The sequence below is a fragment of the Pongo pygmaeus genome, chromosome 7 (genome assembly GCF_028885625.2).
Source record: "Pongo pygmaeus isolate AG05252 chromosome 7, NHGRI_mPonPyg2-v2.0_pri, whole genome shotgun sequence".
NCBI classification, from domain to species: domain Eukaryota; kingdom Metazoa; phylum Chordata; class Mammalia; order Primates; family Hominidae; genus Pongo; species Pongo pygmaeus.
Window position 1 is genome coordinate 109,442,402 of NC_072380.2, and position 26,260 is coordinate 109,468,661.

At 38.9% G+C, this 26,260-nt stretch overlaps 1 protein-coding gene across 4 annotated transcripts in view; it reads left to right on the plus strand.

The window, feature by feature from the left end:
* CPQ (carboxypeptidase Q) overlaps positions 1-26,260 on the plus strand; it is a 587,881-nt gene that overhangs the window by 412,196 nt on the left and 149,425 nt on the right. The gene's annotated exons all lie outside the window — the stretch shown is intronic.

The following is a 26,260-nucleotide window of genomic DNA, read 5'->3' on the forward strand; positions in this document are numbered from 1 at the left end:
GGAACAGTCTTTTTTTTTTTTTTTTTTTTAGACAGGGTGTCACTCTGTTAGACAGTGTCTCACTCTGTCGCCTGGGCTGGAGTGCAGTGACATGATCACAGCTCACTGTAATCTCCACCCCCTGGCCTTAAGCGATCTTCCTGTCTCAGCCTCCCGAGTAGCTGGGACTATGAGTGTGCACCACCATGCCTGGCTAACTTTTGTATTTTTTATAGAGACAGAGTTTCGCCATGTTGCCCAGGCTGGTCTCCAACTCCTGGGCTCAAGTGATCTGCCTGCCTTGGCTTCCCAAAATGCTGGGATTACAGGCATGAGCGACCGTGCCTGGCCTCTAGAAAACAGTCTTAAAGAAGATAGATTTATACCACTTCACAAAGTTACCTAAGCCTGGCCATTGAAAAAGTTTACTGATATTAAGTGTTTGTGACCTGAGGTTGCTTCCTCAACACCATTATATCCATAATCCAAAAAAGTTAAAGGATCTATCTGTAAATTGTTCTGTATTTGTACTATACAAATAGGAAGCCTAACCTTTGAACAGTTTTAACATTGCTGTATTCAGAACTATTTCTGTGACTACAAACATTTCAGAGGTACTAAAACAGTGTCTCTGGACCTACTCCACTCCAGACTTTTTTTTTCCAGGCTGCAAAGTAGATTTTACCAATAGTTACATACTACATAGATTTAAGATTTTTAAAAAGCTTATTCTTGCAATACTGCAGATTTTTAAGGCATATTTTAAGTTTTAAGGTTTATAATAATCTGTCATAACTAAAAATAAAAGGAGCTTTTCTTTATTCTAATACAAAGACCAAAATTCTTTTCCTTTGTTCTTTGTTCTGTGTATATGTTAACATATTTTGAAATTTCTTAAAGCAACATTTCCATTTACAATGCTGTACTTCTCCGGACAGATCCAATACTATCTACATATGTGTCATTGAGAAACATGATCTAAGTGTAGGGGAGAGAGTCTGCCCTTTAAGTTATATAGGATCATTTGTATGAAATTCTAGATTTTTTCTGGGCCTGAAATATTTCAACAGGAACTTTTTAAAAATTGAGACACCCTGAATAAGCTGCTGTGTGGTAGCTGTGAGGAAAAGACTGGTAGACTGTGGGTGAATGAGAGTGCAGACTGGGGGTGGTTCAAGGTGAGGTAAGGAGCTGAAACCTAAGACAGAATTGGGAACAAAAACTTGTCCCTCCCCATCCCAGGTATTTCTTATTTTGTTGTGTTTGATCATTGAGACTTGGCTCTAGCTTTTTTCCTTCACATGTACATGTTGTACAGGAATGGTTCTGTTTGGAGTGATCAGGTTAATTCGGTTATTTCACCTAAAATAAGAAAGCATTTTCTGTCTTTGCCATGGTAAGGTGAGGTCAGATTTGATTTCTACCTAATAGAATGGAATGGGGAGACTGAGCCCATTATGGTTGCTTAAGAATTAATAAGAGGCTGGGTGCAGTGGCTCATGCCTATAATCCCAGCACTTTGGGAGGCCGAGGTGGGTAAATCACTTGAGGTCAGGGGTTCGAGACCAGCCTGACCAACATGGTGAAACCCCAGCTCTACTAAAAAAATACAAAGTTAGCCAGATGTGGTGGTGCAAGCCTGTAATCCCAGCTAACTGGGAGGCTGAGGCAGGAGAATTGCTTGAACCCAGGAGGCGGCGGTTGCAGTGAGCTGAGATCATGCCACTGCACTCCAGCCTGGGCAACAAGAGTGAAACTCCATCTCAAAACAAACAGACAAACAAAAAAGAATTAATAAGAGTTAAAATGTATTGAACTCCTAATATGTAGGAAGTACCTAGGCTTTTTGCAGACACTGTTTTATCCATACAACCATCCTATGAAGGAGGTACAATTATCATTATCCCTATTTTGCAGATGAAGAAACAGACTCATAAGGGTTAAATGACTTGCCCAAGACTATACTGCCCTTAGGGCAGGAGTCACCCTGAGAACAGGCCATTTTGGCTTCAAGGCTGGTGGCCCTTTTCTCACAATATGTAACAACACTGAGGAGTCTGGAATGCTGAGAAGTCTCCAAATCTCTGGCTGTGTCTAAAATGTTTATCTTACTTAGCTCTTGCTTATGCAAAGGATTTTAGTCCATTCCTGCTCCACAATGATTTACCCCTGGGAGAAAGGAGTTTGTTATTGTAAATAACTACTTATATCTTCTCACATTCTTTGTTCTACTCCCTTCTTTACCTCTGAAAGATCAGAAAGGTTTACATAAAGTCAGTAGCTCATTTAGATGACTGTAAATGTTTCCTGGAATTCTGTTTTATTTCCTTTAGAGCATTATAAGACGGAACCAAATTACTGCTGTCTTCCTTTTATTACTTTTGAGTTATCCTTTGATATTTCAAATTTGGGCTATTCCTGGAAGAAACAATGGTACTGCTTATAACTCTTGTCACCTATTGAAAATTTCAGGAACCTCACTGTGCACAGTGGCTTACCCCTGTAATCCCAGCACTTTGGGAGGCTGCAAGGTGGGAAAACTGCTTGAGGCCAGGAGCTTAAGACCAGCCTGGGCAACACAGCAAGACCCCCATCTGTCTCTAAAAAAAAAAAAAAAAGAAAGAAAAGGATGAAGAACCATACTTGGGTTCTTCATCTTTTTTCTAAAACATGAAGATGAATTTGTCTGAAAAAGAAAAAAAAAAGTAAAAATATATCAGTTGTGTACCCTATATTTGTGAAGGCCTGATAAATTATAGCTTAAAGCTAAGGGTAGGATTCTAAATACTAATTAAGTTATCATTTAAATAACTGCTCACCTAACTTCTAAAAAATTAATGATAAATAATATTTCTAAACTCCATCCTTTTTTCTTTCATTGATTCAATAAACATTTATTGAGTCCCTACCATGTTCTAGGCCTATTAAATTTCTATAATTTGAGGTGACTGCATGATGACTAGGCCCCAATGTTCCATGTATACTATTTACCAAAATACTGATAGAATTATATATCTATCACACAGATAGAATTAAAATTCAACATTGCTTTCATTAATTATAGAAGACAAAAGGATCAAATTATAATACGGCCATCTTTGGGAGAGAAAAGATGATATCCTTTACCCACCTAGATGATATCTATAATGGACAGAATAACTGTCAACATAAATATAAGGCTTTGGGAAAAAAAGATTTTCTTTAAAAAGTATCTTGGATGTACTTTCCGCATAAACTCTTTGTTCTAGATCTTCAGACTGCAGCCTTCTCCCATGTCCACCTCCTTCCCTATTCTTATTCTTTCCCTCTAAATCCTCAATCCTCTTTAAGGCTCATTCTGTATTCATTGGTGTTCATGAATCCTTCCTGAGTCCATAGTGCTCTATTGCTTTTCCAAATTTCTAACGCGCTTCAAGTCTTTGTCCCACAACGTGGCGTGTGAATTACAAACTATGATATTGTTCTTGGAACACTAGGGGCTTATGTGCATCCTGCTGCCTATATGCAGTGATCAGTTCTTTGAGGTTAAGGTCAATAATTTCTCATTCTTTGCCTATTCCATAGCTGTCGGTTTAATATTGGGAGACATTTAAATTCTTATAAGTCTGACTTAGCAGAAACAAAAACATTGAAATAATTATTGTCTAGACAAGCTGTTAGATACTTCAGTTTAAGAATATGAAGAAAATAAAAGATACTAGGAGCCAAAAACGTATAAAAAATATTGGGAGAATAATATAAATTGGGAAGCCTAGAGCAATAAGGATTATTTCTCTTAAAGGAGCAAAGACTGAGAGAAGATATATCTTTCAATTCTTTAGTGATTCTCACACATAAAATGGTGAATTGCTATTCCCTGACAATTTGAAAGACAATACAAGAAATGACTTAAAGTGACCTAAGAGGGATTTAAGCTAGTCTCTATTCACTCCAGATAATAGAGAGGCTTTAAATCTCAAGTTTTTGCCTGATTCTCCAATATGAGCTCCAGGTTAGGATGAAAGGAGTCTATTTCATTCTGAGTATGTCACCAATGAGGTATAATCCATGGTTCTTAGATGTCCCTAAGTGCATCCTTCTTGAATATATTTCTTCTTTAGAAACTCTTTCACAAAATATACATTAATGAAAAAAATTAAATACCCTCTTACTGTGACCTGAGAGAATGAGCCCACTCTTACTCTATATCTGCCAAGAAGAGTTTACTCCTCTGCTTCAGAATCTGAAATTCAACTTTTTGTTGTTGTTGTTTTTAGTGTGGTGGCTTGTGGTAGATGGTATATTGGAAGGAGTTAGAGGACTTGAGTGTGTATTCTGACTTCAAAACTTCTAACTATATAGGCAAACGATGTAATTTTTCTAAGCCTCATTTATTTGTTATTAAGCATCCTTATTAATCAACTATTGTAAGGTATTGGAGAATCAGTAGTAAAAAAAGACAGATAAGATCCATACTCTCACAGACAACACAGACTAGTAATGAGACTTGTTTATTTCATCTGCAAAATAGGCCTGGTAACCTATGAGTCATTATTTCTACCAGGCCTCCACTTGTGTTCTCCTCCTCCTCTGTCCCCTATCTCATTCACAGGCACTATAATCCAGAAACCTCAAAAGCACCCAGGACATAAAGCCAAACGTTTATAAGTCCTGTTTATTCCAAATCCCTCCTATTTCTTAAACCCATTCCCTCCTCTCCACCCGACAGACCTTGTCTCACCAAAACTCACTGATTCCTGCAGCAGCCTCCTAGTAATATCCCAACCTGTGTTTTTAATCTTCTTTCACCTAATTGGCTCACTGCTTCTAGAATGAACTTTCTAAAGTGAAAATCAGCATATCAACCTGGATGCTTTTGGCTGCAAAATAAAACAGAAGACCCAGTCAGAATGGCAGTAAGGGGATGATGTTTTTAAATTCGCTTAAAAAGAACTTTGCAGCAGATGTTACAGAGTGCATAATTTGGCCATTTGACCACTTCAGGGACGTTGGTTCTTTACATCTTTCCATGTTGCCATTCTCAGCATGTAGACTTTCGTCAGGCCTGTCTCTTTGTGGTCCCAGGATGGTGCAGTTGCTCTAAGCAGCACATTCTCATACATTGTGCAGTAGTGGAAGAGAGAATGTCTGTAACAGATATCCCTGTTGAAGAGTGGGGAAATGTTTTCTAGAAGCCCTAAAACAAGTTTCTTAAACTCCATATTATTAGCCAAAATTGTGACATATGTCTGTGGCTAAATCATGCGGTGGCGATAGAGTGGAATTACCTAGATTGGCTTATACTGATCAAATTTTACTTCCTAGGCATAGGGTGGGGCCCAGTATCCACTGAAAAACAACTTCCTGAGAAGTTGTTTGAGAAAAATTGGGATTCTTTAGGGAAAAGATGATGGTATCTATTGGGTAAATAATTAAAAGTAACTGCAATATCTGATCATCCCTGCTCCTTGCTTCCAATCCTCCAGCGTCTCCCTGCTGTCTCCAGAGTATGTATGAATAAAGTGTTCACCAAGTATGGCATTCAAGGCCCCAAATCTCAGAAATCACCGCTAAATAACTTACTCTTGTAACCAAACACCACCTGTTCCTCAATAACCTATGGAAACAAACAAATGAAAATGGTAATTAAGAAAAAAGAAATCAAGGGCATCCAAATTGGTAAAGAGGAAGTCAAACTGTCGCTGTTTGCTGATGATATGACCGTATACCTAGAAAACCCTAAAGACTCCTCCACTCCTTTCTATCCATCTCTCAGTCATACAAGTCTAATTGAAGTTCCAGGCACACCGTGCTTCTCTCATACTTCCTTGCCAGTGGACCTGCCCTATTCTGTCTTTTTTACCAGTTAATTTCTATTCACTCATGATGCAGCTCCTTGTTCTCCTCCTTCTCAAACCTTCTGCAATCTGCTACAGTCTGAGTAAATGTCCCCTGGGTATGGTCCTACAATGCCCTGTGTTCACCTCTCCTCTTAGTACTTACCTTGTTCTCCTAATTGTGATCAATTGTGAATTCCTCAGAATTCTCAGTGCCTACAAGTGCCTGGCCCTCAACAAAATGTCCATGACTCAAATACTGAATAAGCAGGATCCATGTTTGTAGGATGTTTGTAGGAAGAGTAAGATAATGCCAATGAGGTTTATTAACTGTAATGCAAGACACAACTGTAAGTTACGATTACTTTAGTAATAACATCACTCATTGAGCTGTCCTCTTTCATTGCATATTGTGTTGTTTTAAAAATCATATTTTAGTTTATGTCATCTTTTCTATAATAGTTCAGACTCCACGTTGAAGTACCAAATACACAGATTACTCAGAATTTCACGTATTTTCCATCTTGCTTATTTCTGCCTAATACCTCATATGGCATTAAGCAGAACTAAATTAAAACTTTCCATTTCTACATTCCTTTCATCTAAAATGTTCTAAGAAAGGAGACATCAGGACACAAGTAGGAATGGTGCTGTAAAGTAAATTGAAGGCTCACCCTCTGGACCCAGGACTCCTGTGTTTTCCAATCACCAGATGGAATAGCGCAGCCCAGCAGTTCTATGTCCCCTGTTGTCCCTAATTAAAGGGTGCCTCCCTTATGGTGAAAACACTCTGTGCAGTGACGTTTGAAGGGATTGATGCTCCATGGTAAGCAGACTTTGCCCTACTGGGAACATGAAAAGGAACCTCTCTGATTTGTGGCTGTAACCCTCAAGCCCTCATTTAAATAGCCAGGGCAGTTTCATTTAATCAACAAGCATGTGTTGAGTGCCTGCTGTAAACCAAACGCTGTTTAGACACTGAGGATAGAGGATGAAAAAGACTCACCAGGTCTCTGCTCTTGTGGAGTTTACATTGTGATGGAGGAGTGGGACATTGGGAAGATACAGACTATAACAAAGAAATAGATTAAGAATAGAGAAAAACAGTAGACACTGATAAAGGCTATACAGAGAATCATAGTAGGTGGTTACCTCTTACCTCTTTAATTCAGATGAGTCAGAGCTCTTGCTATTCACTGACTGCTATTTGCTTGACAGCTGTGTATGACATCCTCATCAATATCGCATTCCTGGAAATTGTTCATCAGAACAGCTTATAAGCTTCTTCTGCTCTTCCCCCTTGCAGTAGCTCAGCTTCAGCTCAAACAGAAACCACTGGGTATCTTGCCCAAAGCAGACCTGGCTCATGCCTTCTAGGATAATTACCAAGTAGGAGAAGAGCAAATTGTTATACCATTGAGCCGTCAGTCATGCACTGCTTTATGAAGTCTCTTCTATTGTTGCCTTGAACTATTTTTTAAAGCACACACTCTAACTTTAAAGTTAATATACTTCGTACTTTATCTCCTTAACTGGATTGAGGATGAAGAGACTATTTTCTTCTTGTTTATATACCCATGACACCCATTATTACTTGGCACATAAAATGTATCCAGTAAATGTTTACTGATTAGATATATTGATTTAAAGATAAAAATAAGCTAAGGAACAATAAAAGGAAGTTTTTGGTAGAGTACCAAGATAAATAACACGTGCAGAATAACTGCAGGGGCACACAATTCAGAAGACAGGAAAGACCTGGAAGAGAGGAGCTTGAGCTGGACGTTGAAAGATATGTAGTATAAGAATGGACAGAGGAAACAGCCAAGATGGCCGAATAGGAACAGCTCCGGTCTACAGCTCCCAGCGTGAGTGACGCAGAAGACGGGTGATTTCTGCATTTCCATCTGAGGTACCCGGTTCATCTCACTAGGGAGTGCCAGACAGTGGGTGCAGGACAGGGGGTGCAGTGCACAGTGCACGAGCGGAAGCAGGGCAAGGCATTGCCTCACTTGGGAAGCTCAAGGGGTCAGGGAGTTCCCTTTCCTAGTCAAAGAAAGGGGTGACAGACGGCACCTGGAAAATTGGGTCACTCCCACCCTAATACTGCGCTTTTCCGATGGGCTTAAAAAACGGCGCACCAGGAGATTATATCCCGCACCTGGCTCCGAGGGTCCTACGCCCACAGAATCTCGCTGATTGCTGGCACAGCAGTCTGAGATCAAACTGCAAGGTGGCAGTGAGGATGGGGGAGGGGCGCCCGCCATTGCCCAGGCTTGCTTAGGTAAACAAAGCAGCCAGGAAGCTCGAACCCTCCTTGAGCCGGTGGAGCCCACCACAGCTCAAGGAGTCCTGCCTGCCTCTGTAGGCTCCACCTCTGGGGGCAGGGCACAGACAAACAAAAAGACAGCAGTAACCTCTGCAGACTTAAATGTCCCTGTCTGACAGCTTTGAAGAGAGCAGTGGTTCTCCCAGCACACAGCTGGAGATCTGAGAACGGGCAGACTGCCTCCTCAAGTGGGTCCCTGACCCCTGACCCCTGAGCAGCCTAACTGGGAGGCACCCCCCAGTAGGGGCAGACTGACACCTTACACGGCCGGGTACTCCTCTGAGACAAAACTTCCAGAGGAACGATCAGACAGCAGCATTCGCGGTTCACGAAAATCCGCAGTTCTGCAGCCACCACTGCTGTTACCCAGGCAAACAGGGTCTGGAGTGGACCTCTAGCAAACTCCAACAGACCTGCAGCTGAGGGTCCTGTCTGTTAGAAGGAAAACTACTAACAGAAAGGACATCCACACCAAAAACCCATCTGTACATCACCATCATCAAAGACCAAAAGTAGATAAAACCACAAAGATGGGGAAAAAACAGAGCAGAAAAACTGGAAACTCTAAAAAGCAGAGTGCCTCTCCTCCTCCAAAGGAACACAGTTCCTCACCAGCAACGGAACAAAGCTGGACGGAAAATGACTTTGACGAGTTGAGAGAAGAAGGCTTCAGACAATCAAACTACTCCGAGCTACAGGAGGAAATTCAAACCAAAGGCAAAGAAGTTGAAAACTTTGAGAAAACTTTAGACGAATGTATAACTAGAATAACCACTATAGAGAAGTGCTTAAAGGAGCTGATGGAGCTGAAAGCCAAGGCTTGAGAACTATGTGAAGAATGCAGAAGCCTCAGGAGCAGATGCGATCAACTGGAAGAAAGGGTATCAGTGATGGAAGATGAAATGAATGAAATGAAGTGAGAAGGGAAGTTTAGAGAAAAAAGAATAAAAAGAAACGGAACAAAGCCTCCAAGAAATATGGGACTATGTGAAAAGACCAAATCTGCGTCTGATTGGTGTACCTGAAAGTGACGGGGAGAATGGAACCAAGTTGGAAAACACTCTGCAGGATATTATCCAGGAGAGCTTCCCCAATCTAGCAAGGCAGGCCAACATTCAGATTCAGGAAATACAGAGAACACCACAAAGATACTCGTCGAGAAGAGCAACTCCAAGACACATAATTGTCAGATTCACCAAAGTTGAAATGAAGGAAAAAATGTTAAGGGCAGCCAGAGAGAAAGGTCGGGTTACCCACAAAGGGAAGCCCATCAGACTAACAGCGGATTTCTTGGCAGAAACTCTACAAGCCAGAAGAGAGTGGGGGCCAATATTCAACATTCTTAAAGAAAAGAATTTTCAACCCAGAATTTCATATCCAGCCAAACTAAGCTTCATAAGTGAAGGAGAAATAAAATACTTTACAGACAAGCAAATGCTGAGAGATTTTGTCACCACCAGGCCTGCCCTAAAAGAGCTCCTGAAGGAAGCACTAAACATGGAAAGGAACAACTGGTACCAGCCACTGCAAAATCATGCCAAACTGTAAAGACCATCGAAGCTAGGAAGAAACTACATCAACTAACGAGCAAAATAATGAGCTAACATCAAAATGACAGGATCAAATTCACACATAACAATATTAACTTTAAATGTAAATGGACTAAATGCTCCAATTAAAAGACACAGACTGGCAAATTGGATAAAGAGTCAAGATCCATCAGTGTGCTGTATTCAGGAAACCCATCTCATGTGCAGAGACACACATAGGCTCAAAATAAAAGGATGGAGGAAGATCTACCAAGCAAATGGAAAACAAAAAAAGGCAGGGGTTGCAATCCTAGTCTCTGATAAAACAGACTTTAAACCAACAAAGATCAAAAGAGGCAAAGAAGACCATTACATAATGGTAAAGGGATTAATTCAACAAGAAGAGCTAACTATCCTAAATATATATGCACCCAATACAGGAGCACCCAGTTTCATAAAGCAAGTCCTGAGTGACCTACAAAGAGGCTTAGACTCCCACACAATAATAATGGGAGACTTTAACACCCCACTGTCAACATTAGACAGATCAACGAGACAGAAAGTTAACAAGGATACCCAGGAATTGAACTCAGCTCTGCACCAAGCAGACCTAATAGACATCTACAGAACTCTCCACCCCAAATCAACAGAATATACATTTTTTTCAGCACCACACCACACCTATTCCAAAATTGACCACATACTTGGAAGTAAAGCTCTCCTCAGCAAATGTAAAAGAACAGAAATTATAACAAACTGTCTCTCAGACCACAGTGCAATCCAACTAGAACTCAGGATTAAGAAACTCACTCAAAACCGCTCAATTACATGGAAACTGAACAACCTGCTCCTGAATGACTACTGGGTACATAATGAAATGAAGGCAGAAATAAAGATGTTCTTTGAAATCAACGAGAACAAAGACACAACATACCAGAATCTCTGGGACGCATTCAAAGCAGTGTGTAGAGGGAAATTTATAGCACTAAATGCCCACAAGAGAAAGCAGGAAAGATCCAAAATTGACACCCTAACATCACAATTAAAAGAACTAGAAAAGCAAGAGCAAACACATTCAAAAGCTAGCAGAAGGCAAGAAATAACTAAAATCAGAGCAGAACTGCAGGAAATAAAGACACAAAAAACCCTTCAAAAAATTAATGAATCCAGGAGCTGGTTTTTTGAAAGGATCAACAAAATTGATAGACCGCTAGCAAGACTAATAAAGAAAAAAAGAGAGAAGAATCAAATAGACGCAATAAAAAATGATAAAGGGGATATCACCACCGATCCCACAGAAATACAAACTACCATCAGAGAATATTACAAACACCTCTACACAAATAAACTAGAAAATCTAGAAGAAATGGATAAATTCCTCGACACATACACTCTCCCAAGACTAAACCAGGAAGAAGTTGAATCTCTGAATAGACCAATAACAGGCTCTGAAATTGTGGCAATAATCAATAGCTTACCAACCAAAAAGAGTCCAGGACCAGATGGATTCACAGCCGAATTCTACCAGAGGTACAAGGAGGAATTGGTACCATTCCTTCTGAAACTATTCCAATCAATAGAAAAAGAGGGAATCCTCCCTAACTCATTTTATGAGGCCAGCATCATCCTGATACCAAAGCTGGGCAGAGACACAACCAAAGAAGAGAATTTTAGACAATATCCTTGATGAACATTGATGCAAAAATCCTCAATAAAATACTGGCAAACCGAATCCAGCAGCACATCAAAAAGTTTATCCACCATGATCAAGTGGGCTTCATCCCTGGGATGCAAGGCTGGTTCAATATATGCAAATCAATAAATGTAATCCAGCATATAAACAGAACCAAAGACAAAAACCACATGATTATCTCAACAGATGCAGAAAAGGCCTTTGACAAAATTCAACAACCCTTCATGCTAAAAACTCTCAATAAATTAGGTACTGATGGGATGTAACTCAAAATAATAAGAGCTATCTATGACAAACCCACAGCCAATATCATACTGAATGGGCAAAAACTGGAAGCATTCCCTTTGAAAACTGGCACAACACAGGGATGCTCTCTCTCACCACTCCTATTCAACATAGTGTTGGAAGTTCTGGCCAGGGCAATTAGGCAGGAGAAGGAAATGGGTATTCAATGAGGAAAAGAGGAAGTCAAATTGTCCCTGTTTGCAGATGACATGATTGTATATCTATAAAACCCCACTGTCTCAGCCCAAAATCTCCTTAAGCTGATAAGCAACTTCAGCAAAGTCTCACGATACAAAATCAATGTACAAAAATCACAAGCATTCTTATACACTAATAACAGACAAACAGAGAGCCAAATCATGAGTGAACTCCCATTCACAATTGCTTCAAAGATAATAAAATACCTAGGAATCCAACTTACAAGGGACGTGAAGGACCTCTTCAAGGAGAACTGCAAACCACTGCTCAACGAAATAAAAGAGGATACAAACAAATGGAAGAACATTCCATGCTCATGGGTAGGAAGAATCAATATCATGAAAATGGCCATACTGCCCAAAGTAATTTATAGATTCAATGCCATCCCCATCAAGCTACCAATGACTTTCTTCACAGAATTGGAAAAAACTACTTTAAAGTTCATATGGAACCAAAAAAGAGCCCGCATCGCCAAGTCAATCCTAAGCCAAAAGAACAAAGCTGGAGGCATCACACTACCTGATTTCAAACTATACTACAAGGCTACAGTAACCAAAACAGCATGGTACTGGTACCAAAACAGAGATATAGATCAATGGAACAGAACAGAGCCCTCAGAAATAACGCCGCGTATCTACAACTATCTGATCTTTGACAAACCTGAGAAAAATAAGCAATGGGGAAAGGATTCCCTATTTAATAAATGGTGCTGGGAAAACTGGCTAGCCATATGTAGAAAGCTGAAACTGGATCACTTCCTTACACCTTATACAAAAATTAATTCAAGATGGATTAAAGACTTAAACGTTAGACCTAAAACCATAAAAACCCTAGAAGAAAACCTAGGCATTACCATTCAGGACATAGGCATGGCCAAGGACTTCATGTCTAAAACATGAAAAGCAATAGCAACAAAAGCCAAAATTGACAAATGGGATCTCATTAAACTAAAGAGCTTCTGCACAGCAAAAGAAACTACCATCAGAGTGAACAGGCAACCTACAGAATGGGAGAACATTTTCGCAACCTTCTCATCTGACAAAGGGCTAATATCCAGAATCTACAATGAACTCAAACAAATTTACAAGAAAAAAACAAACAACCCCATCAAAAAGTGGGCGAAGGATATGAACAGACACTTCTCAGAAGAAGACATTTATGCGCCAAAAAACACATGAAAAAATGCTCACCATCACTGGCCGTCAGAGAAATACAAATCAAAACCACAATGAGATACCATCTCACACCAGTTAGAATGGCAATCATTAAAAAGGCAGGAAACAACACATGCTGGAGACGATGTGGAGAAATAGGAACACTTTTACATTCTGGGTGGGACTGTAAACTAGTTCAACCCTTGTGGAAGTCAGTGTGGCGATTCCTCAGGGATCTAGAACTAGAAATACCATTTGACCCAGCCATCCCATTACTGGGTATATACCCAGAGGACTATAAATCATGCTGCTATAAAGACACATGCACACGTATGTTTATTGCAGCACTATTCACAATAGCAAAGACTTGGAACCAACCCAAATGTCCAACAATGATAGACTGGATTAAGAAAATGTGGCACATATACACCATGGAATACTATGCAGCCATAAAAAATGATGAGTTCATGTCCTTTGTAGGGACATGGATGAAATTGGAAATCATCATTCTCAGTAAACTATCGCAAGAACAAAAAACCAAACACCGCATATTCTCACTCATAGGTGGGAATTGAACAATGAGAACACATGGACACAGGAAGGGGAACATCACACTCTGGGGACTGTTGTGGGGTGGGGGGAGGGGGGAGGGATAGCATTAGGAGATACACCTAATGCTAAATGACGACTCAATGGGTGCAGCACACCAGCATGGCACGTATATACAGATGTAACTAACCTGCACATTGTGCACATGTACCCTAAAACTTAAAGTATAATAATAATAAAATAAAAAAATAAAAAAAATAAAAAAGAATGGACAGGCCAGGCGCGGTGGCCCACACCTGTAATCCCAGGACTTTGGGAGGCCAAGGCAGGCAGATCACCTAAGGTCAGGAGTTCAAGACCAGCCTGACCAACATGGTGAAACCCCCCTCTCTACCAAAAATACAAAATTAGCCAGATGTAGTGGCGGGTGCCTGTAATCCTAGCTACTCGGGAGGCTGAGGCAGGAGAATCACTTTGAATTGGGGAGGCAGAGGTTGCAGTGAGCCAAGATTGTGCCACTGCACTACAGCCTGGGCGATAAGAGTGAGACTCTGTCTCAAAAAAAAAGAATGGACAGAAGAGGATAGAGAAGGACATTCCTGATGAGATAATAATATGAAAAAGGCAGGTGTCCCTGTGGGGCCGGAAAGGAAAGTGTCACCACTTTCCTAATTCATCTTGCAGGGCAGTGGGCGATGAGAATAGGTGAGTACCTCTGGGCCAGTTGAAAAAGAGTCATAAATGTCAGGTGAAAACTCTCATAGCTGATGCGAAGTTACCGGAACGCTTTATAAGGAGAGGGATTAATAAAAGCAGTGTTTTAGGATGTAAATCCCTAAAGCTCGTGCATGCCTGGAGCATCCAGGTCACACTCAAGTAGAAGGCTCAAAGTAAGAACACTTAAAGGGAACCCAGGAGCTTGAGGAAGTAGCAAAGGGTTCAAAACAATTGCTTTAGAAAATCAGATAATGACATTATGATGTTGCTCCGTTGTATGTATTATAATGACCCATAAAACACTATTACTTAAGTCTCTGTACCATTTTCCATGCCTTTTAATGACATAGCCTAGAAAAGTTTTCCTTCTCTATCTTTCCTTTTTAGGGTCTCAAGATTAGCTCTTCTGAGTTCCCCTTCTTATTCATTGGACTGTCCATCAGTTTCACTTTACAAGTTCTCTAATTTATTTCTTATGTTACACTTTGATCAGTGGGTAGCTATAGTGTATATAAATTATGGAGGATACAAAAATGAGATATGGCCCCTTCTCTCCTGGAGCTCACAGTTGAAAACTGATTTTGGTTAGCTTAATAATCGTGAAGATAAGAATAAAGACTTCATCATAGAAAACTAAATAAAGCTACGTTAAAATTTCTAAGAAAAATATCTAAAATTACTTGAAAGCCAGTGGAGTATAAAGAAGAAGGATTTCAAAATATGTTTTCTCCTTGTCAGCCATGTGAGATTTTTCTCTCTCTGCTTTAAATAATTAGGGAATGTAGAATTTATTTTGACTTGTTTTAATATATCAAGTGATTTTAAAGTGTGATTTTTTTAAATGCTATTACCAAAACTTTCAAACGTATACAAAACTAAAATAATATAATGAATCCCCATGCACCCACCACTCAGCTTAAGGAGTTTTTCACTCATGGTCAGTCCTATTTCAGCTACAACCCAGCTACTCTCCTACACCCAGTTTATTTTGAAGCAGATCTCCAAAATCACATCATTTCATTTATAAATATTTTAATTTGTATTTCTAAAAGGTAAAGACTCGGTTTTATTTGTTTTTGTTTGTTTGTTTTTTGTTTTTTGAGATGGAGTCTTGCTCTGTTGCTCAGGCTGGAGTGCAGTAGCATGATCTCAGCTCACTGCAACCTCTGCCTCCCAGGTTCAAGTGATCCTCCTGTCTCAGCCTCCTGAGTACGTGGGATTACAGGCACGCACCACCATGCCAGGCTAATTTTTGTATTTTTAGTAGAGATGGGGTTTTACCATGTTGGTCAGGCTGGTCTCGAACTCCTGACCTCGTGATCCTCCTGCCTCAGCCTCCCAAAGTGCTGGGATTACAGTCATGAGCCACTGAGCCCTGCCAAGGACTCATTTTTATTTATATAACTACAATACTATTATTCCACCTAAAATATTTTACAGTGATTTCTTAATATCATATTCAATATATGGCCAGTTTTCAAATATTCCCAATTGTCTTCCTACTTCTTTAAAAATTGTTTTCTAATGTAAACCAGGATTCCAATAAGGTTCAAACAATGCAGTTGGCTGATATATCCCAAGTTTCTTGTAATCCGTAGGTTCTACTTCCATCTTTTTTCTTCTTACCACTTACGTGTTACAGATGCCAAGTATTTGTCCTGACTCCATTTCCACGGCATCATTTGTCATGCTCCCCTATCCCTTATATTTCCTGTGGATTGAGTTAAATCTAGAGGCTTGCTCTAAGTTTGATTTTTTTTAGCGGGGGAGAGGGAGTGGGCTAAAATGCTTTCTAGATGTTGCTGCTTGTTTTCATAGGAATAATGTCTAATTATCTCCCTTTTTATGACATCAGCAGCCTAGATACATTTGAAGTTGACCCTTGAACAACAGGGAGTTTAGGGATGCTGAGCCCTGCACACAAAAATCTGCATATAACTGTTGACTCCCCAAAAACTTAACTACTAATAGGCTACTGTTGATCAGAAGCCTTTATGATAACATAGTCAATTAACACATATTTTGTAAATGTATTATATACTGTATTCTTATAATAAAGTAAGCTAGAGAAGAGAAAACTGTTAAGAAAAGCATAAGGAAGAGATACATTTATAGTACTGTACTCTATTTGTCAATACCATCTGTTTACAAGATGAATTTTTTGAAATGGCAACCACGATGGCACACCTCAATCTGTGGTACATATCAAGCAATTCAACTTTTTCTTGTAAAGTCACGACTTTTCTCTGCTTCTTGGGAGCACTTCCAACATCACTAGTTGCACATTGTATGAGTCCTATGGTGTTAGTCAAGGTCTACAGTATTACACTAAATGTGATGAAAAGTATGTGAGAGCCATGAGACATCACTTTTTCCTGTGATATGCAATTTACTGGAGAGATGAACTGCTCACATAGAGGTGATTAGCATCCGCAGCATTTTACCAGATACTGGCAACACTTGAGTATTACACTAAATGTGATGAAAAGTATGTGAGAGCCATGAGACATCACTTTTTCCTGTGATATGCAATTTACTGGAGAGATGAACTGCTCACATAGAGGTGATTAGCATCCGCAGCATTTTACCAGATACTGGCAACACTTGAGCTCACCACAATAGCAACAGGAGGTAGCTATGAAATTACTACAGTAGTACAGTATGTACTACATATAATGTTCTGCAGTTATGATTTAATACTACATCTTTACATTTGTTTACATTTCTCTCATCTGCAAAGGGAGCCATGTACAATCTGTGTTTATGTGCATATGTTTTGACAAATTTTAACTTTTTATAATAGATCTGTGTATACTTTATGGTAGTAAATGCTAAAATAAACTAGCATCCACATATATTTATGCATTCATAGCATACCTAACTTTTTCTTAATTATTTTGATATTTCCAGACTATGTGGTTCATTGCAGAATTTTTTTAAATTGTCACAAATCTCCAAAAAATTTGTGGAAAAAAATATTTGTAAAAGTGGATCCACACAGTTCAAACTCATGTTGTTCAAGGGCCAACTAGATTTAATTTCAGTATATTCTTAATGGTACAGTCTAATCATATAATTCCTTCTTAATTAATTTAAATAAATCTACGCAAACAGAACTTTTCCCTTATCAGCTATTCAGTTACTCTGAGATACTTTTGTATAAGAAGGTAGGATAAATGCCTCATTCTTTCTCTTTATTTACCTATTTTTAAACCAATCAGTTTGTTTACTAGTATCACCCAAAGACAATTGATTTATTTTTTGTGTCATTATTAACTGATGGATTTAAAAATATTTGATGTGTTTCATTCCATTGTAGTAGCTATTTTATTGATGCTCAAATTGTCCCATCTTTGGCCAATTAAAACCTCTTTAAACTGGTTCTGAATCCTTTTGACATGACCCTCATAGTAGTTGATATCATCCTGGCTTTCTGATAGGACAAATTGTTTCAGGCCATCTTGTACATGTCCTGCCCTAGATCTGAAATCAGCTATCTCTTCAAAGAATCCAATTTATTTTCCTAGGTCATAGTATTTAGAGGCCACAGTCTGAGCAGTAAGTGTGTGTGTTGCTACTGGACTGTTCATTGTTTCTAGGTCTTTTCAGCAGACAGGACTAGGAAACACTTTTTTTTTTCTCCAACAAGAAATTATATTACTAATTATATGATATTTCCAATTTAAGTTCAGGACTATAAAATTGCACTTTACCTCACTGATGTTACATTTGCATTTTCTTTTTCCCCTGCCTACAATCCTGGCTCTCAGTGGAACAACATAATCACTCATTTGCTTTATCCCGCAATACACACCCAGCAGTGTCAGAAAAACAGTATTGACATGATCACCAACAGTATAACTATTGAAAAGAGTTTTCTGTAGTTCTTTTTGTTTTTAGTATGTATATTCTACTAGAGATGTACAAATTTCTGTTACCCTATGATGCATATTACTCTCAATATGATATCGTTTCCATTTCTCTCTCTTTCTCTCTCTCTCTCCTTCTCTCCTTTTTTAGAGATGGGATCTCACCCAGGCTGGAGTGCAATAGTACATTCATAGCTCACTGCAACCTCAAACTCCTGTGCTCAAGCAATCTTCCCACCTCAGCCTCCCGAGTAGCTAGGACTACAGGCTGGCGCCATCGTGCTCAACTAATTTTTTTTAAATTTTTAGTTTTAGAGATGAGGTCTCACTATGTTGCTTAGGTCTCACTATGTTGTTGAATTCCTGGGCTCAAACAGTCCTCCCACCGCGGCTGCCCAAAGTGCTGAGATTATAGGCAGGAGCCACTGCACCTGGCCATTTTTCTTATTTTTGTTTTAAAACCTCCACTATTTAGACATGAAGTCCTTGCCCATGCCTATGTCCTGAATGGTAATGCCTAGGTTTTCTTCTAGGGTTTTTATGGTTTTAGGTCTAACATTTAAGTCTTTAATCCATCTTGAATTGATTTTTGTATAAGGTGTAAGGAAGGGATCCAGTTTCAGCTTTCTACATATGGCTAGCCAGTTTTCCCAGCACCATTTATTAAATAGGGAATCCTTTCCCCATTTCTTGTTTTTGTCAGGTTTGTCAAAGATCAGATACTTGTAGATATGTGGCATTATTTCTGACGGCTCTGTTCTGTTCCATTGGTCTATATCTCTGTTTTGGTACCAGTACCATGCTGTTTTGGTTACTGTAGCCTTGTAGTATAGTTTGAAGTCAGGTAGTGTGATGCCTCCAGCTTTGTTCTTTTGGCTTAGGATTGACTTGGCGATGCGGGCTCTTTTTTGGTTCCATATGAACTTTAAAGTAGTTTTTTCCAATTCTGTGAAGAAAGTCATTGGTAGCTTGATGGGGATGGCATTGAATCTGTAAATTACCTTGGGAAGGATGGCCATTTTCATGATATTGATTCTTCCTACCCATGAGCATGGAATGTTCTTCCATTTGTTTGTATCCTCTTTTATTTCCTTGAGCAGTGGTTTGTAGTTCTCCTTGAAGAGGTCTTTCACATCCCTTGTAAGTTGGATTCCTAGGTATTTTATTCTCTTTGAAGCAATTGTGAATGGGAGTTCACTCATGATTTGGCTCTCTGTTTGTCTGTTATTGATGTATAAGAATGCTTGTGATTTTTGCACATTGATTTTGTATCCTGAGACTTTGCTGAAGTTGCTTATCAGCTTAAGGAGATTTTGGGCTGAGACAATGGGGTTTTCTAGATATACTATCATGTCATCTGCAAACAAGGACAATTTGACTTCCTCTTTTCCTAATTGAATACCCTTTATTTCCTTCTCCTGCCTAATTGCCCTGGCCAGAACTTCCAACACTATGTTGAATAGAAGTGGTGAGAGAGGGCATCCCTGTCTTGTGCCAGTTTTCAAAGGGAATGCTTCCAGTTTTTGCCCATTCAGTACGATATTGGCTGTGGGTTTGTCATAAATAGCTCTTATTATTTTGAGATACGTCCCATCAATTCCTAATTTATTGAGAGTTTTTAGCATGAAGGGTTGTTGAATTTTGTCAAAGGCCTTTTCTGCATCTATTGAGATAATCATGTGGTTTAATTGACAAATGGGATCTAATTAAACTAAAGAGCTTCTGCACAGCAAAGGAAACTACCATCAGAGTGAACAGGCAACCTACAAAATGGGAGAACATTTTCGCAACCAACTCATCTGACAAAGGGCTAATATCCAGAATCTACAATGAACTCCAACAAATTTACAAGAAAAAAACAAACAACCCCATCAAAAAGTGGGCGAAGGACATGAACAGACACTTCTCAAAAGAAGACATTTATGCAGCCAAAAAACACATGAAAAAATGCTCACCATCACTGGCCATCAGAGAAATGCAAATCAAAACCACAATGAGATACCATCTCACACCAGTTAGAATGGCAATCATTAAAAAGGCAGGAAACAACAGGTGCTGGAGAGGATGTGGAGAAATAGGAACACTTTTACACTGTTGGTGGGACTGTAAACTAGTTCAACCCTTGTGGAAGTCAGTGTGGCGATTCCTCAGGGATCTAGAACTAGAAATTCCATTCGACCCAGCCATCCTATTAGTGGGTATATACCCAAAGGACTATAAATCATGCTGCTATAAAGACACATGCACACGTATGTTTATTGCTGCATTATTCACAATAGCAAAGACTTGGAACCAACCCAAATGTCCAACAATGATAGACTGGATTAAGAAAATGTGGCACATATACACCATGGAATACTATGCAGCCATAAAAAATGATGAGTTCACGTCCTTTGTAGGGACATGGATGAAACTGGAAATCATCATTCTCAGTAACCTATCGCAAGAACAAAAAACCAAACACCGCATATTCTCACTCATAGGTGGGAATTGAACAATGAGAACACATGGACACAGGAAGGGGAACATCACACTTCGGGGACTGTTGTGGGGTGGGGGGAGGGGGGAGGGATAGCATTGGGAGATATACCTAATGCTAGATGACAAGTTGGTGGGTGCAGCGCACCAGCATGGCACATGTATACATATGTAACTTACCTGCACATTGCGCACATGTACCATAAAACCTAAAGTATAATAATGATAATAATAATAATAATAATAAAAGAAAAAAAAAAAAAAAGAAAATGAGCTGGCTAAAAGTTTACATTTTGATGATCTAATCAATAAAGTTGCAGAAATGTGAGTCAGAAAAAAATCTTATAATCATTGAGCTGTCCCATTAATAAAGTATATTTATTGTATTATAAAAAAAATAAAAATAAAAAAAAAAAAATAAAACCTCCACTATTGATTCATAAAATGTTTAAATACTTATTTTCTAATTTTTCTTTATAATGTGGGAAAGAGATTATGAGTAGGAATCATTATATGATTTATGAATTACCTTGGAGTGTCATAGTTAGGTCCTCAGGATACTATTGCCTGTTCTTTCTTCTTAGACCTGACTCAATATCACAATTTCATTCACTCATTCATTTAAGAAACCCAAGTAAATGCTATGAAGCAATTAGAAAAGAGGCTTAAGGAGAGAATTTAACATATATTGGTTGTCTACTATGTGTCAAAATTATGATAGGTGCTTTACTTATCTCATAATTTCATAAGAACATTTTGAAGTATAAATTATTATTATGTAACCAATTTTCAGATGAGGCAGTTGGGAATCAGGGAGTTTCCTTTGCCCAAAGTCACAAAGATATTAAGTAGAGAAGCTAGAATTAACATATACAGTCTGCTTTACTCCAATGTCATATGTAAGATGCAGTCCCTGTCCTTAAGGAGTTAATGGAGGGTTGAGACCCAGGAAGAACAGAGTACAATAGGAGTTCAGGCCAAAAGAAAGGTATTAAACTGCCGGGGCCTCACAAAGAGGTGGCATTTCACCTGATTTTCAGGAAATAATAAAATGTGTTGGATGTAGAGGGAATGCATCCCATGTCAAAAATTGGAGATGAGCAACATTCTGTAGGTAAGAAAATGTAAGGGGTATTTAAAATGATAACCAGTCTGCTTGGACCAAAGTTTAGTTAATATAGGGAAATAGAGAGAAAACTAAAAGAGTTGCCTGGAACCTCAGTTGGGATCTGAAGGTCATTCTGAGGATTCAGGACAGCTAGAAACTTTTGAAGGTTTGAGCAGGAGTGAAATATGATAGGGCACAATCCTAGCCACTGGGCAGGCTCCAGCTAACCCAGATCCTTCTCCTTGGAGGGACTCCAGACAAAACCCACCCTCATAGATCCACAAGTCTTGCTGATTGACTGCATGTCTTCTAGCAATTTCCTGGAAAAGTTACATTTTCTTTGATGTTTGCTACTGGAAGTTTTGCCAAATTAAGCCTTCCAGTTGGAGAGAGATGGAGTAGCCCCACAAAGCATTGCATTGCGATTGGCAGTGGTTTTATGAAGTCTCAGATGTGAGCAAATAAAGTCTGACTCTAATTAGACATACTTAATCTGTTCGTTGAAACTTGGAGTCAAATAAGTCTTAGAGTAGAGTGACATTTCACTGATTTCTTATAAGAGCTTTGCTAAAAAATATGCTTATCAATTTAATCAAATATAGGATTATAGAAATCACAGGAAAAACATCACAATTAAAGAGATTTTGGTAAAACGGAGTTCAAACTGGGTAGGACTTTTTACTATAAAAATAAGTTATATCTAAATGTTATACAATAAACTGCCTAGTTTGGATTATTTCATTAGCTTAAACTCTTCCCTTTGCTCAGTATTAAAGTTCAGAAGTGGCCACCTAACCTAACATTCTTACATATCCCCCTCATGGGGACTTTTCACACAGTGAATTAAGTGTCCCCTTTATTCCATTTTTTTATAAGAATGTATGAGATTGCATAATTCATGATAACTAAACTTACTTTTAAAATATGACATTTGCTGTCTTAATTCTTTCCAGTTCATAATCTACAAATCAAATATGGTTGAGCTCTGTGAAATCTATTAGTTATGCATCTTTTGAGACCTGAGTGATCTGTTGCCTATCATAGGACTAGATATGAAGTGTGTCCTCAGTATTCTTAGTACCCACCCTTCCTTCCTTCCTTCTTTCCTCCCTTCCTTCCTTCCTACCTTCCTTCCTTCCTTCCTTCTATACATGTATTTTTTGTAATACATGAGTAGTTTACTGTCATGTAAGGGAATAGTATCTTATGTAGAAACATAGCGTGGACTTCACCAATACTCATTTTTGGAAGTTTAAACCTAAGAGAAAAATGTTTGCTGGATACATCTTTATAAAATCTACATTTTTACAGAAATAGTTCATTAATTATTATAAATGTCATGTTTGAAAAATTTTTAAAAATGAAGTTACACACAGATATTGTTTAATACCTTTAGCACTATACTGCAAAGTGCACTGCAGAAATAAAGCCATTGTTTATTTAGATGGGTCAGTGATTCCAGACTCACTACTCCTCACACAAGATTTTATCTGAGATACCCTGATCATTGCAGTCATTTGGCTTGTGAGCTTCAGTTGCCCCCCCCATATGCTTAAATTTTTCATTTGGTGCTAGTGTAGACCAAGTCAAAGCCCACATAAACCCAATATATGTGTTAAGGTTAGAGTTGTGCTTCGCACACTTGACTGTACTTTAAAATCACCTGGGGAGCTTTTAAAATTGTCTCAGTGCTGGGGCCCCACTCCCAGAGAGTCAGAGCTAATTGGTCTGGCTGCAAGGCCACAACAGTTGCACAAATGCAGGGGGCACCGCTTACCAAGAACCTCTTCATCTCCCTGGCCTTCCAACTTCCTGGAGCACAACCCCACTGTTTTCCATGTGAATAACACCACTGTACTTGTGCAAACTTGGAAGCCCTAGCAATAGTGGCTGAGCACCCATGTTTTCAGAAGGCCCCCAGGTGTTCTAATATGCAGCCAGAATTGAGAACCACTGACATGTAATATAACTTTGACATTAGATGTATGGATTAAGGAGCTGTGTAGAGATAGATTCAAGATCTAGCTCTACTAGTTTTTAGCTGTGTGACCTTAGGAAAGTCATTTCACTCCTTGGAACCTCAATTTATTCCTAAATAAAATAGTAATACTAATACCTACCTCATGAGATTATTTAAAAGAAAAATAAGATGGTCAAAGTGAAATGCTTGGCACAAAGTTAACACTTAATAAGCCACTTTTATTATTTTAGCTATTAAAGCAAGATTTCTGTATTAGTCTAGATTCCTTCAGTACTAAGTTACAGAGGTCTATCTCAGATGATCTGAAACAAAAATGGGGAAATTAAGCAAGCCATGGAAAGGCAGAGTTTCATCTGGCCTCAGATTTTGGCATTTGAATGCTGTTAGGACACATATTCTCTCTCTCTCTCTCTCTGGAGCTTATTCCAGCTTCTCTTTTCATGGCGCTTTCATTCTCTCAGCCCAACTTCCCCTCTTGGGCTAAACCATGACCATGGGCAGCTCAAGACATATCTTTACAGCCTCTTTATCACAAAACAGGCAAAAAAATTCATCCTATCTGACCCGGTTGGAAAAGTTACAGTGACCCAGCCTGGCTCCATCCCTGTGGTCAAGAGCTGTAGTCATTAAAATTGGTAGAAGGAGTGCTGTGCAGATAAATACAATAACCAGCTTTGTTTCATTGTTGAGACCTGATTCAAAATAAATGAAATACATAAAACCCTTGCCATTCTAGGATATATTGGCAGACAAGGAAAGACAGCAGTAAGATCCCAAGAGCAAGAACTTCCCTGAAATTAAAACACCTAGTCTCTCACTCTCTGTGACCTATGCGCAATAATCACCCCTTAAGGTGAATTGAAGATCACAGAAGTGTGCCTTATCCCCTCTGGTCCAGTCTATTTGAGACGCTCAGACTGACAGGCAAATGAGGAGTTGAATCACTTCATACCAAGCTCCCAGGAATCTGCATTATTGAATACCTGAAGTGTTCTGTCCTCCCACTCCCACCCCATGGTATTTCCTTACCCATACAAGTGAGAAGACTAGGCAGAGTTATTTATTTATGTAAGTGTTATTTATAGGAACACTCTCTACGGCTACTCTAACGTGTCTGTTATCCAAGAATAAGGCAATGAGGTAAAACAACCACAAAAGGCCCAGAAACATCCTTTAACATTTGGATTGTTCTAACCACTTATCTGACACGTGTGATGGAGAGGCAACAAGTGTCATGAAAGAGGAACAAGATTCATCACTTACAGCAGTGTGCTTTTGACAAGTTACTGAACTTCCTGGAGCTTCAGTTTCCTGATCTGTCAAATGAGGGCAATAATATTTCAAAGGACTATTGTGAGAATTGAATGTATTTGATAAGTGATAATGTATTTGAATGTCAATTACACTCTGTACAGTTGACATTAAATAAGTGATTTTTCGGGGGGGGTGAATAATTTTATATTGAAAGCACGATTGAAAAAGCTTTGCTATGAACATGTTCTCATGTATTTGGACCCAGTAGAGAGGATGACTGGGCATGTACTCGACTATCCTGAGAAACATTGCAAAAGAGGCACAAGTACTATTGGTACTCACCAGCCATTGGGTTCTTAGCATACTTACTTTGTGGTTACAAAAAAGAGTGATGGAGCTACTAGCATACACTATAACCACCCTGCTACTATACTGGTTCAGTGTCCTTATTTAGGAAAGCAGCCTGACTCATTTCACTGTAACATGGTACAACACTACAGAGAATAATGCCTAGAAGAAAAATGTCAAATATTAGTAACATTACTAGCTCTTCTATTTCAAAGAATGCCTCTAGGGATTTTGAGGTCTCTTTATAGTTCCTATTCAGCCAAAGTAAATTGATCATAGGTGATAAGAGTCAGTGGAGGATTATATGAGTGAATGTATAAAAGCACCTGGCCAAAGGCACAGAATAGCACTTGGACTGACTCTCACAGGCAACATCAAGTTCTAGTCTGTCTGCTACGGACTGACTGGGTATTCTTCACTGTCAAAGAGCCTCATCCCTAACAGTGATGTGAAGATAGTATGCATCCAAAAATATACATAGGGTATGCATTTTCTGTGACCTGGAAATGGGACAAGTACCTCTGTAAGCCTCACTTATTTTATTTTTTTTCACACTGTCGTGAGAAAATAAATGTAAGCCTCTTTTAGCATTAAAACTCTATAACCCAAACCCCACATTTTTCCAGAAGTGAAAATTGCTTACAGTGTAAAAACGGAACATTTTGAATGAAGGAGCAGTCTACTCATAAACTTTTAGGAGCAAGAGATGAAATAGCACAAAACTGCCTATATCAAACAAACACGAATAAAGTTCAGATGTGGATTTTAAGTTGTTCACAAGATTGGTACTTCAACCTACTAAAATATTGGGGACAAACTGATGAGAATATCTTGGAAGTGAAGGAACATATTTCCTTAATTTTCAACATGTAGTCTTGGAACCAGTTTTATTTCAATTCTTTTCTAATATAAATGTGTAAATATCTGATTTATACAGTTTATGTATCCCATGGCAACGTGATCTATTGCTTCT